A 13,757-nucleotide genomic window follows, 5' to 3' on the forward strand; every position below is an offset into this window, starting at 1 on the left:
AGGTGGGCAATCCACAGCACAGCAAGAGCTACAGACCAGTTTCTTTCACAGCTCACAAAGCAAAGGAAGGCAGGGGATATGGTGGCAACTCCAAATACCATGGAGGTACAGGAGACATGTAGGGAACTGGGAGCATTTCTGCCGGAAAGCACGGGATGTTGCAGGCATATGAGGAACAGAGTCATAACACCGGAGGGAGGCAAGGTCTCATGTTGATAAAACCTCATTCATGCATTTGATTAGTTTGCATAAACAAACAGAATTTGAATACACCTTGTGGATTCTCTGAATTCTGCCCTGACCTTCCCAACTGTGTAGCACAGTTATGGTAGAAGCAAAGTTTGGTAGGCCAAGCCCACTTCAGAGACCACGAGCATGGAAAGATCAGAGCCAAGGGATCTGAGCAGTGATGTGCCCAGGCAGGCTCACTGGCAGGACTGGTGGTGCCAGAGAGCTTCTGAAGGGGTTCTGAGACCATGGAAGTCTTTCCTTTGACAGAAGGTCTGGTCAGGAAGAACATGGTGTTCTTAAAGAAAACGGTAACAATTTTGTTCAAATCTACAGGCTGACTGTAAATAATTTATATAGTTCACCTAATAACATTGAAGTCATATTAAGGACATTACCATTTAAGGAATAAAGCAGGACTACTACAGTGTCATAAGTTAATAGCAGTTAGAACAGTGTATGGCATATTTCCCCATTATTTCTTAACAAACTGTATGTGAATCCTTACAAAATAGTAAATACCAACTTGGTATTTGAAGGGGTTTTTTTTGTCCTTGCTCTGAATTGAAAGAATGAGATTTATTGGATTATGAACAACACAAGGGTAGATTCAATAATGAAATCTTAACCAGCTGTAATCACAGTTAAGTTGATGCAAACACATTAAGTAAAACTTGACTTTATGGAAAAAAATATTATTATTTTGATAAATACTTTAATTTTCTTGAAAAATTGTTTAGGAAATGTTAGTCTTGAAGAGCTAGTTCTAGGAGAAAATCAAGCAATTAACCATCTATTTATTTATTTATTAATAGTAGAAAGCATTTCCTAGAAGTGAAAGAAATCACGTTATCATACTGTTATACCCACAGGCTCTGAATCACATCTGGCATGACAGTTTACAAGAAGCAAAGTGGAGATAATTTGTATGAGGCACATGGGATTTACAAAAATTAATTCTTTGCCCTACAAAAAGTTTGTCCTTCAAAAAAGTCAGTGAGAGTTTTCTCATTAATTTGAATGGAGGAAGGATCAAGACTATCCTCTTTAAAAGTTAATATGTAACTATCTAAAGATAATAAAAGAAAGTGAACCATGTTTTTGCAATGAAGAGCTTCATTTTCTGTGCAGTTAACAGAGTACAAGAAACAAAGAACAGTTTTCTGTCAGTCAGCTCAAACTAATTATTTAAGATTACAGAAAGGGTAGACCAAGTCTTAATGGGTCAAATTCTGACCTCATTTGTCTTGACTCTTCTGAGTTTAAAGAAGTTACTCTGAATTTTCGTCAGACTAAATGAGATTAAAATCTTATGTACTCAATGCAAAAAGTGTGGTGGTGTTCGTGATTTGAAGAAACCTTGTTCACAGAAGACATGGTTTAAAAATAGGCCCCTAAGAGTACTTTCCCTCCACTGTATATTGTTTTAAAGTCATCTTACAAGTGTAGTAACCACACCTAAATCTTCCCAAGAGGAGACATCCTGGAACACAGTTAGGACTTGAGTAATTTAGATCCTCTGATGGTTTTTTTACCAAGTGGCAGGATACATTAGGTGTTTCACACTACTCTGGAAAACATTTTCTTCATTAAACTTTAAAATATCTTGAGATAATATTTATGTCTATACATGTCTTATTCTCCGTTTTAACTAGTGATGCCACAGTAAATATGGTGAGCAAAAGAAACAGTCAGGAATATCACTGTATTTAATTAAAATACTCCCCATTATACAACATTGTGTTGTACTGAAAAGCCCATGAGATTTTGCCACTAACTTGAAAAAAGCTGGTGTTTCATTCACAGTCATCACACAGGTACATCAAAACTGCTCCTAACCACCTGTTAGGCTCATGAAAGAAGCAGCTTCGCTCGCAGACTTTGCCTCACTATCATCTTTAACCTAACAGGGCTACAATAACATCACAGCTCTTTGCACAGCAGGGTGCCTCTTGGGCTGTTTTTTCCATGCTGAGAGTAGAATAATATTTGTTTGTTACTCTTAGTGCAGTATTATGAAGCTATTGATTCTCTGTAGATTTGTTTTGGAGAATGTCTCTCAGCTTTCCTTGTTCGCATACGCATTCCCCCTTTCCCCCAGTGCACCACAGATCAGGGAACCAAAATTAACAGAAAGCAAGCTAAGCTTTCTTTGGCAGGTTGGCCAAGATACCCTAACGACAGCTTTGATGAAAGTCCCCATCTTCCCATAGATCTACAAGCCACAGATCCCAGGATCCTCAAAGGAACAGCCAGGGAAAGCAAAGAGCTTTTGAAGCTGCTTTTCACTCCCTTGAAGCTCCAAGCCCTAGCTGTCCTATGGGATGATACAACGAAGGGCAGGTCCTTCTGGACAGACAGTCTTGTGAGGCACTGTGAAGATCTGGCTGTGCACTGATAGTCAGAATAGGACACATAATGAAGCTGATTTTGGCAAGCACCCTATGCCCCACCAGCATCACTGGAGAAGGTTTTAGGATGCAGGAAGGGGCATCTACTTCCCATGGCCCACAGGTCACCATGGGGGCAGGTGGGGTGTGATGGCTTCCACTATCAAATCAACTATTTGATGATGACTATTATCATCAGAAATACTCATTAGGACTACAGTTCCATTTGATTCACTGTCAGGTCCCTGAGGGCCCAGGACCCCATGTCAAACCCCCTTGTGTCATCAGCCCCTGCCTCAGCATTGCCACAGAAGGGCCAGTCTCCAGTCCCCCAAAGTCGTGCTCTGCCTGGCCACAGGCCCCACTGAGCTGGGCCCACTTGTGGGTCCACAGCCCATTCCAGCCTCAGCCCATCCCCATCTGCAGAGAAGTGCCGGATGCCAAGGGCTGGGTCTGCCCCCAGCCCTCTAGTCCCCACGGGGATTTCCCCTACTCCAGCCCCCAGGGAGCAACCACACATGCAGTGCCCTGATATGAATTTCCTTAATTATGTATTTAATTGCTTGTAATCACAGTTGGGATTCCCCTTTGCTCTTACTTAAGAAATTATTTGTAATTTACAAGCTTTTCATCTTCATTGATCTTCATATGTGCATGTATCAACATAAATTTGTGCTTCTCTTTTCCTACAGTGTATAACAAAAGCTCTTTTTTTCCTTATCCTACAGGACAGAAAAAAAAAAAAGTTAAAAAATAAATCAGTGTGTTTATTCCTGAGAAAAGAAGGATTGTAGAAAAACAAATGCTCCCCCAAACTCCTACAATGTCTCTCCTCCACACTAACAGAGTCATCCTACACTCCAGTGACCATGGCCCTAAGCACTAGGATGGCAGGCCCAGCATGACTCGGAAAAAGTTTCTGTATGAAGCTCCCCTTGGATCTTGATTAAACTACCAACTCAGTAAGGATTAAAAATAAAACAGCCAAAAACCATTACTGTCACAGTCTTAAAGCTGGGAGTCAGGAGTTTCCTGATGTTTTCTAAGAAGCTATGGCACAAGAGACTAGGGGATACTGGATTTGACCAAACATCCTTTCCTCTGTGGTTCTGGGAGGTGGTGGGATCAGTTGTCCCCACATTCTCTTCTGCTGTCCAATGGCTCTCACTGATGGGAGCACTCTGTAGAGCTAACTCCAGGGAACCAACCCCCTGAACTCTGACACTGAAATTTCTTAAAGACAACATGTGAATGCAATTGTGGCTTCTCCAGGAAAGATTCATCACATACTATGCAGTGCTCATAGGAATTTTCTCAGTGCTTATTGTCAACCAAACTTTCAAAATGCTAGGCCCATTTCTTCAGTGATTACTGTCACAAATCTAATCAGCTACATACTATGCTGTCTAAAGGTCTCAACCAAATAATAATTTTCACTGATTTCTCAGCTGTTAATTAAAGCCCGAAAATCTGCAATTTCAAAGAACAACTTAGAAAAAAATCCCATTATTTCTAATAAAAATCCCCTTAGAAGATTTCAAAACCTTTACTCAACCTCCCAAATATTTGGCACAGCACATTCTTGCAAGCCTGAAATTATTACTCTGTTTGCTATAGTTCCTTTTATTATGCTATTATACAAGACTGTTGTACTTTGTCATTTGTAGCACGTTACCTCAGACTTGTTCAGGTACAAAGATGGACTTCTAGGATGATCAGGGGAATAGAGAACCTATCATATGAGAAAACAGAATGAAGAGCTTGGCTTGTTTAGCTTAGCAAAATAAAGGCTGTTAAGGGATCCAGTTGCTGTCTATAAATATATTACGGAGGCAAACGTCAGGGAGATGGGAGGGCCATTTGAACTAAATGACAAATGTTGGCAAGGGAATCCATGGGCACATATTGGCCAGAATTCAATCTGTGCTAGAAACCAGAAACTGGTTCTCACCTGGAGCAATGAAACTTGGGATAAATTTTCCACTTGAAGTTACAGCAGCAAAAATCTTAACTGCACTCATGGTGGAACTTGATAAACTTATTAAGGGGATTATAAACCAGAATTCCTTCAATATTAGGACAATAGATTTGTTGACCTATTAGATCCTTTCCGGTCCTGCGTTCCTATATAAAGCTGTAGTATATCATGCAGATTCTGTAACCTTCAACCACGTAACCTCTGTAACCTTCAGAACAAGATATGCCAGCATACTTTATATGTTTCAAGCTGTTTAAAAACAAAACAAATCAAAACCCTCAACCAAATATTTCAGTTTAGTAAGTGTATTTGTTCAGGGTAGTGGTAAATCTTAAATAATTTTCTCTCCCACAATAATAAATTGAATGGAACCCAAATGTATTACAAAATAAACAACTTCTAATTCAGTTGTTCATCACTGAAATTCCTGGATTTATTGATAATTAGTTCTACTTGTCCTCTAGCACTGTTTAAGTTTTATTATAAATTTTATATAATATTTTACCCATGACTTTAAAACCTTTGCAGCTGAAGTTCAACTGTTATTTATGGTGTTCTGCTCTAAGCTATAAATTAATTAAGGACAAGTACATTTTTGTGCTAATGCATTTTATGTTGGAGGGTATCCAAAAGATATAGCCAGAGGAACAGAATTATAATTGTTTCTCATTTACTTTGGTCATAGCATGCATTGTACATATGAGAGGAAAGACATTTTGTTAAAACCAGAGCCGTATGTTTTTTGATATCTTTTATAGAACTTCAGTTTTTTCATGCTTAAAAGATTGCTTATGCTGAGCTTGAAGTAAAAACTACAAAGCAGAAAACTTCTTGGGTAAAAAAAAAAAAAAAAAAAAAAGTTTGGAAAAATATCTACTTTCACCAAAAGTAGTAAAATGTTTATATAGAAATCAATCACAAAAAGTATTTCTTTCTAAATGTACACACATACACATACACTCACAGACACATACACTCACAGAGAGCCCCCTTGAATGGGACAAAACTATTGCCACAATGGAACTACAGATATTTTCACTTTCCTGTAGCTCCTATTTGAAATTTTTATAGAAATAACAGCATGCTATCTTCATATAAAGTGTATAGCATAGTGAAGGCAAATTTTACTATGAAGATGCTCAAAACATTACTATAAGATTATATTTTATGGTAATTAATGGTATCTTAATCTGATTCACTCTACTCTCACCTAAAATGGCTTAATAAATCTAATATAAGTTTTGCTGGTTTTGCTATTAGCAGTTCATTTTCTCAGCCAGTGAAGCTAAAAATCTCTCACCAGTTTCTTGTGAACAATGCTAATTTCAGCTCTTCAGACTCAGCATTAGATGCTCAGGAAAAAAGGATCCGGTAGAATGGAAAACATCTCTCCATTGTCATCAGTTAATGGATGGCTTAGGACCTGAATTACTGACTTCTAACGTCTTTTCCTACCTTATATAAAAACTATTTTGAAAGCATTCTAAGCTTCTGGCTTTAATCAAACACAGTGAAAATCAAGCGCCGATTTATGTATGTGTTTGTCTACATAGCTTTGCATGCATTTTTTTTAATTTTAAATTTGTTGCCTTTTGCTTTTACCATATGTTCGTTCACTCATGCATGGTGAAGGAGCATCCATCTTCTCCAGTCTCTTCTTATTGAACAGCCTTTCTTCATGCCTCCTTTACACTTTTTTTTTTCTCAACTAAGTAATCACAGTTTCACTTTTGACTCTGACAGTGCTAGTGACTTTCATCACAGCCTCTGTTTCTATTCCCATTATATATGTTTAAGCATTCAATCAGAAGAGATATGCAGCAGTCCACATGATGTATATACATCAAACCAGTCTTGTTTCCTCTTTAAACGGCTACTTTAATTTCAAGCAAAAATAATCCTTGATTTGAAGAGAAACTGTCCATGTCTTCTGAACTCTTTCAGGAACAAATTTTCATGAATAATTGGAGGCTAATGAGTTTCCAGAAAGTTGATGTTCTGAAACATTTTTTTCATACATGGGGGGAAATGTCCTTGCTACTTTTTAGAGAAAACTTGATCCATATTCAACAGAAAAGTTATATACTTTCTGACACCAGATTATGAATTTAGACATCAGTAAATTTTTTTTTTAATGTAGTCCTTTGATTTGTCAATATTTACTTGCCATCAGACTACTAATTTTTAAATACATAAATCAGTCACCTACTAATTAATTTAAAACATGATGTCCGCTCTTCCACCATTCTATATTAAATATAGCAATGTAGTATGCTAATCTCCAGATGAAAATTTACAGGTTATTCTTAAAGGCTTGTGCAAAAATCCAAGGTAGTTAGGCATTTTCTTCTTTTTTTCTCAATGCTTAATATGTGCTCTACTGTGTAAACAGACTAATTTCACCAATCCGTAAATTAAATCATCTCAAAGTTCAGTGAAAGTGGTAACTACTCAGTGCATTGATTTGGACAAGATAAATTAAGCATGGCTGCAATGCTTCAGCAAGAACTGACCAAAATGCAGCACTTAAATTGCTTGTGTAATGGTTGGCCAGGTTGGTAGTAAACATGAGCCTGTATTTTCTCATTACTTCTCTGCTGTTTATATGGAATAAATTAGCGGTTGTGGTGGGATTCCTAACAGATGCTTATTCACATAACAAAAGCACCATGGTCTCTTCCATACAGATCCTAAGCAGAGCTGCCAAACACTGACAAGGCAAAGATCATGAACTTATTTCACAAGTGAGTCAACAAAGAAGCGTTGGGGCCCTGAAAGGTGTCTGAGAAAAACCTAATGAGCCACATTATTTTGTTCAGGTTTGTTTATCAGATAGAAGAGATCCTTCACTAAGGAATCTCCAGCACCATAGGTATTGTCTCCTTTATGACAGGTACAAGTATAGTAGAGCCTCCCTAAGAACTGCCGGTGTCTGTGCTCCTCTGAAATATTAGGGAAAAACTGTCTAGGGCTGGTCAGAAAGTTTATGGTACTGATTCTAGACCTAGACCCCTGGGCAACAATTTCATGTGCAGATTTTTACTCTTTTGTTGTGGGAGGCAAAGTTGTTCTCAAGAATCTCCCAGAGTTATAAGGTCAATTCTGTGCATTGCAGCAGTCAGAGACCATTTGTCTTCGCTCTTCCTTGCTCATCCGCAGCTTGGGGAGCTGTGCTCTGCAGGCCTCCATCATTAGCTGCCTCCTGTCCTGGATGAGTCTGGGAAGGAAGCCAGGAAGGTGGGTGACTTTGACATCTTTCTAGTAGAAAACTAGTCTATGCTCCTGTCATGTCCTGGAACCTTCTCTCTTTGGCTAGTTATTTTTGCTTTGAAGAACCCTCCACTGACAAACAGAACAAGGTGGTACTTCACACACTGAACAGCAGATCTGCAAAATGCCTTGTCTGTGGATGCAGAAGTTAACATGACCTGGATGGAGACAGTAGAAATGCTTGGAAGAAATACTCACATATGTGTGTGTATTGAAGTATCTCTTGCTAATCAGATAAACCACATCAGGTTCAGGCAACCTCTTAAAATGAAAATAGCTGGAGGCAGGGAGAGTGCTCAGGGGAAGTTTCAAATCCTTGCCGAGCACTTGCTCTCCCCTGTTAGCTGCTTTTAGCCACTGGTTTGTGAGTTGGTTGGTTTGTTTGCTTGCCCAGAGCAGAAGACAAATGCAGTCCCCAGCTGCCACAAATTATGCTGTGAAGTTCTCTGTAGTTGGCTGAATTGCAGGGGTTGGCACAGAAAGAGTGCAAGGCTTAAACCTCACCTTGGGAAAACTAGTCAGTGGCTTACTACTAATTTAACAACCTCTCTTGTCATCTGATTGCTTATGAGAGGACATGGAGCTAAAACTGAAAGACTTGATGTTCAGCTATTTTAAATTGCTATGACTTGTCTGTGGCCCTTGAAAGCGGGCTTCTTTATCCCACTGTAGTTCTGACATGAAAAACATATTGTTATCTCACTGAGGATGCTTTTCTTGAATTGTTTTGAATGTAAATGTTATGTTTCCTTTATTGTCTGAATGCAAACAGCTTCTATTTTTAGACGAAAAACTGTAATTCATACACTGCAACAACATAAACTAACTGTACCCTCAGCTGAAGTACACAGAAATCATATCTCTTTGCAGGTGCTCTGGAACTAGTTTATGTTAGTCTTAAACCACAAAAATTTGTTGTCATTACTGAGCAGTTCAAATGAGAGAGTTGTTCTTGTAAAACAGTATTTAATGGGCCTGCAAATAAGAACAGAGCAGCAGGGAAGTGCAAAATGTTATCTCAAAAGCACTTGCCTCACCCTTAAATTAAATCCAAAATCAACTCTTCCCATGGACAGAAAGGCAAAGCATGCCGTTTCTCACTGGTCATGTGAATGAGTTGCGTGCCATGGCTCAGATGTCACAGCACTCTTTTTCAGTAATATTTTTAAGCTTTCAGTAGTGCCTCAAGCACCTCAAATAAAAGGTGAATATCTTGAACAGCAAGGATCTTAATCTTACATGTATTTAGAGATTTATGTTTATTGATGTAACAGTTGTTCCTCAGAAACTTTTCAGATTAATTAGTGCTGGAGTTGCAAGTTTTTAAACAAGCTGTATCCACATTTTTGTTAAGCCATTAAGACTATTTAAGATAGAAGTCCTGGAAGCATAAATTACATTTTCAAAGTTACAATTTAAAAGTGTATTGAATTTCTTCTTAATTTCAGAATAGTCTGACATCTGAAATCATTAGCAATGGCCATGGTGCAAGTGACAATCAAAATTCTACATATTTTTTAAATGATCTCTTTCACTTAGCCATTTTGTTGAAGAATCCCTTTCTCATGGATGAGTTGGTAAAATACACATCAAAGAATGCAGCCTCTGCTTTATGTCAGATTATTTCATCAGCTCTTGGAGAAGGATTTGAACAGAGATGTTGGCAGATAAAAGTCCTTTTGGTTTGCTTTAAAAACGCTATATATCAATTTCTAATTTTAACAAAACAAGCATTGTACATGGGGCACTGGAAACTTATGCAAGAAGATGGGTGGTCTTTTTTATTTCATGCTATCACTTCAGAACAGAGTTGCCTCAGGTTCTGCTTCACTAACAGGAGGAACAGCTCCTGGGGTTCTAAGGCAGGAGAGGAAGCCCAAGGGATTCAGCTGGCATCAAATCCTTTGAGTTGCTGCAAACCCCAATGCTCTACCTCTGCATGGAACAGTGTAGAAGGCCCTGCATGGCCTGATGTTCCCACTATGTAAAAGTTTTGTGCTCCATTCTGCTGAAGCCAAAGGTTTGAAGTGGTTATTTGAGTTTCTGGTTGGTTTGTTGGCTGTTTACAGTTTAGCCATTGATGTATCAAGAAATTCTTATTATTCTCTTCTCTGACAAAGCTTAGAATTGCCTGTGTGATTTTTTATGTTACTCATTGAACTGCCATTCAATGAAAGACAGTCCTCCAAAATCACACATGGTTAAAATACGCTTTTTTGCTGGCACTTTTTTCCTTGCTCACACGATTCCTTTCAAAAAGCAGATAGTCCTGTGAAATCCTGTGCACAATTGTGCCTGTAGATCTAAGTACTCTTTGTCCATGAGGAACTAAGAAGACCCAGTGAAGTGTTACTAGCTTTGACTCATCTGACCAAAGTATCATCTGCTATGCTCATTAATTACAATAGTTCAGGTGGAAACATTGGTCCCCAAGCTTTATTAAAATTTTCTGGGGTTTGGTTTGGGTTTTTTTTTTTTGGTTTTTGGGTTTTTTTTACTCATCTAATAAAAGGAGAACAATGAAGCGGACATTTAAAGCAGAACAGCAGAAAGCAAACAAAGGTGCATGCAGAGATACTAAAACAATGACTAAGGAACTAACTCAAAAATCAGTTTAAACATGTGTCACATGAATCTTCCAGCATTGGAAGTTCAAAATATTCTTGGAAAGCAGTCGATCTATCTGTAATCTGAGGGAAGTCTGATTCAATAACAATAAAATATATCTTTGTAACGCAGAAAAGCATTTATGTGGTTGCTCAGATGATTCAAGGCATCTGATGTATTCAGATGAGTATGACATGAGGGTTGTATCTGAACTAGCAGATTAAACAGTACCAGGGCTCAGTCCAAATTTTGGCATGGACAAACCAGTGGTCTTCCTGGAATGGTTCAGGAATTGTCCTTGGCTGGGGACCAGCCTAGCCAAGGGGTGGGACCCTGGACATAGCCAGCCTGTTTTGAAGGCTAAGGAAGTTTAATAATGTAGGTATGACCAGCCAATGACAACTGGACTGAGAGTCAGAGAACCAGCATTAGCATTGTCTAATTTCCTGAAAACAGACATAGCCAAAGTGTCACCCATAAATTCTTAACAGTTTTTATATGGCCATTACCACATTGCTTTCAAACAAGGATAAAACTGTGAGAATTGGAAATGCATATTACTGCTCTACAAAGCCTCAGCAGAACTGCAAAGCCCCGATTTTTGAGAGGAGGGCAAGCAAATGAGAAGCACTCAGACAGATGGCATAGTCAGATGGAATGAATTCCTGAGGGGGAGTGCAGCAGAGAGAAGAGTAATAGTGAGCATGGTAGAAATATGGGAATAGCAGCTGCCATAGCTGCTTCTACAAAAGTAAAGCAGGTTGAGCAACTTGCCTCAGGAGTTTGCCCTGTGCCCAAATCCAAAGGGATGAACTAAGAAGACAGCTTTGCAGGGAAGTGTAGTGCCATGCAGATGGGTGAGGTTGGACTCTGCACTGTTGCAGCTGTTAGAGAGGGATCAGAGATGATCACTTCCAAAGCTCACAGCTGGAAGGTCAGCCAAAGTGGACACTATGACCCAGAGAGAAGTCCAACTCACCTGGCAGGCAATAGTGAATGCCAAACAGATCAATGACACAAATCTTAGACCACAGAGAGACTTGAACTGAGATAATTCTGATTCCAAATGAGTCAGCTAAAGATCCAGATAAATTCATAATAAAAGCATATTTACACTAGCAAAGCATCAGTTGCTTGTTCTCTGCCTGCCTTAAGACAGTGTTGCCATCTCTACCAAGGATCCTCAGTGAAATATTTTTTTCAGTGGCTCTTAGCCTGGCATAATTTTCATGGGGATGGCAAAAGTCAATTCACTGCCACAGAGCAGTTCCCTGGCTGAATTTCAGAGGATCACTCTAGAACATGGAGACATTAAAGCTTTTCAGCAAAATGGTTATGGGATTGTTTTAGGCAAACAACAATTTTCTCTCATTTTTGGAAATGCTTAAAGCATTCTAGTTGAAACTTGCATAACCAATTCAGATTCCGTCAGACATCCAGCCTGAACAACTGAAATTTGGCAAAGTTGTAAAAAAATGGGCTTCATACAAGACTAGATTTTTTAACGAAAAATGTCAGGCAAACAGATAGAGGTCTTGTTATCATCTTGCTCTGTAGTATGTCTTCTCTCCTATGTCCCAGCTTAACGTTACATTTGTAAGTCACTTGGCATACCTGACTTTTAATATAATATTTAACATCTGCTCACATTTACACTTCCCATTTTCAACTATTGCTAATTCCTAGTTTTGCTAAGACAACAATAAAACTTGAGACTAATAGAAATCTTTCAAATGCCTCTGTTAACAGTTTCAGATTATTTTCTAGATCAGAGAAATCTGTGACAGCCTCACAAGAGTATCTGGATGGAACATTTTGATTTTTTCCATTTTCTCATGACTTTAAGGAAGGGACTCACAAAGAAAACTGAAGCAGTTGACTTAGATCAACTAGTTCTCTTTCTAGAATAAAACAGATGAGACTAAGAATGTACCTACACTGATAAGACTGCTTTTCAGCAAACCCATTCCCTTCCTTCTGTGTTCAAAAAGAAGCATCTTTAAAGATGTTAAAAATAAAACCAGAAGTTTTATTAAATAAAATAATATATTTTTTTGTAACAAACATTAGTAGTGTCTATTCTGACTTTCAGCATCTTATTCTCAGTGGATTTCATGGTTTGTTAGGGAGTATATGAAAAGAGAAAATGGTCATGATCAGTGAGCTGACATACACAGCTCATTCTCAAACATGCCTTAAGAAATTTCTAAATATTCCTTATAATGGTTTCAGCCAAACTTGCTAAGTTTTTTCCTTTATTTGATCTGCAAATGACCTATTTTGTCATGTAAAGAACTTAGGAATTAATGCCTCAAATATTCACTGACACAGAAAACCTCAAGGACAAGATGTTGCCTTTGTGATTAGTCCAAGGAATGCCACCCAAGGAAGTACAGAGTGTATTGAAGAATGCCCATCCCTATTTCCTTGCGGTCGTATTGCCAAACTCCTTAGATAAGTCTCAAAGTGGGGAACTGTAGCCTTGTAGCCCATACGAATGTTTCTCATCAAGCACAAGGACTGCTAAACATAGACTCTTATTGTGTAAGCATGATACTTTGTATGAACGATGCAGGCCTTACTAGCAACTGTGCCCTTGAAGAGATGAGCTAAAAGTCTGATAGGAGGGGAACATCTACGCCAGAAGGAGCCAGAAGGCTGGATGGTTGCCCGAGAAGCACAAAGTCAGTGAAAACCGACAGTAACTGGGAGGGAAGGTAGAGGTGGCAGGGACAGATCATGACCACTGACTCAATTGGACAAAAGGGTTAATGCACCCCACCTCCCCTCAACACATGCACAGAACCCATGCTCCATCTTTCCTCATCTCTCATGCTAATGAGTTCATGGAAAACCTGCCTCTCCCCATCCAGTATACAAATCAGCGGATGAGACAAAAGGTGACAGAAAACTTTGCTGGGTGTGCACCCACCACCCAAGATTACCAGACCTGAACAACGCTGGAACCTGGAGTGGTGATCTGGATTTCTTTGATCCTCTTTCCCTCCTTTTTCCTTTCTTTTCTTTCTTATAGATTTATCAATAAGAGACCACATCACTCATTATCCTTTTCCAAGTTTAAGCTTACCACAAGTAAATTATTTTAACTGGTCGTCTGGTGTTGTTTCACCTTAATTTAACCCAGGGGGAACACAGAATCTTTACAATTCTCTGGGCTCCCAGTCTGGGTTGTAACATGGGAGCACTCTGAAAATACATAAAAATAACATAATGTCTGCAATTTATGTTCTCCTACCTACAATGGTCTATGACAGCATTTTTAA

General features: G+C 38.8%; 1 protein-coding gene across 3 annotated transcripts in view; it reads right to left on the reverse strand.

Annotated features, from left to right (window-relative positions):
* The window catches only part of FILIP1 (filamin A interacting protein 1), a 130,418-nt gene that overhangs the window by 80,638 nt on the left and 36,023 nt on the right, over positions 1-13,757 (reverse strand). The gene's annotated exons all lie outside the window — the stretch shown is intronic.

The sequence above is a fragment of the Athene cunicularia genome (assembly GCF_003259725.1).
Source record: "Athene cunicularia isolate RWA chromosome 3 unlocalized genomic scaffold, athCun1 chr3_part1, whole genome shotgun sequence".
NCBI classification, from domain to species: domain Eukaryota; kingdom Metazoa; phylum Chordata; class Aves; order Strigiformes; family Strigidae; genus Athene; species Athene cunicularia.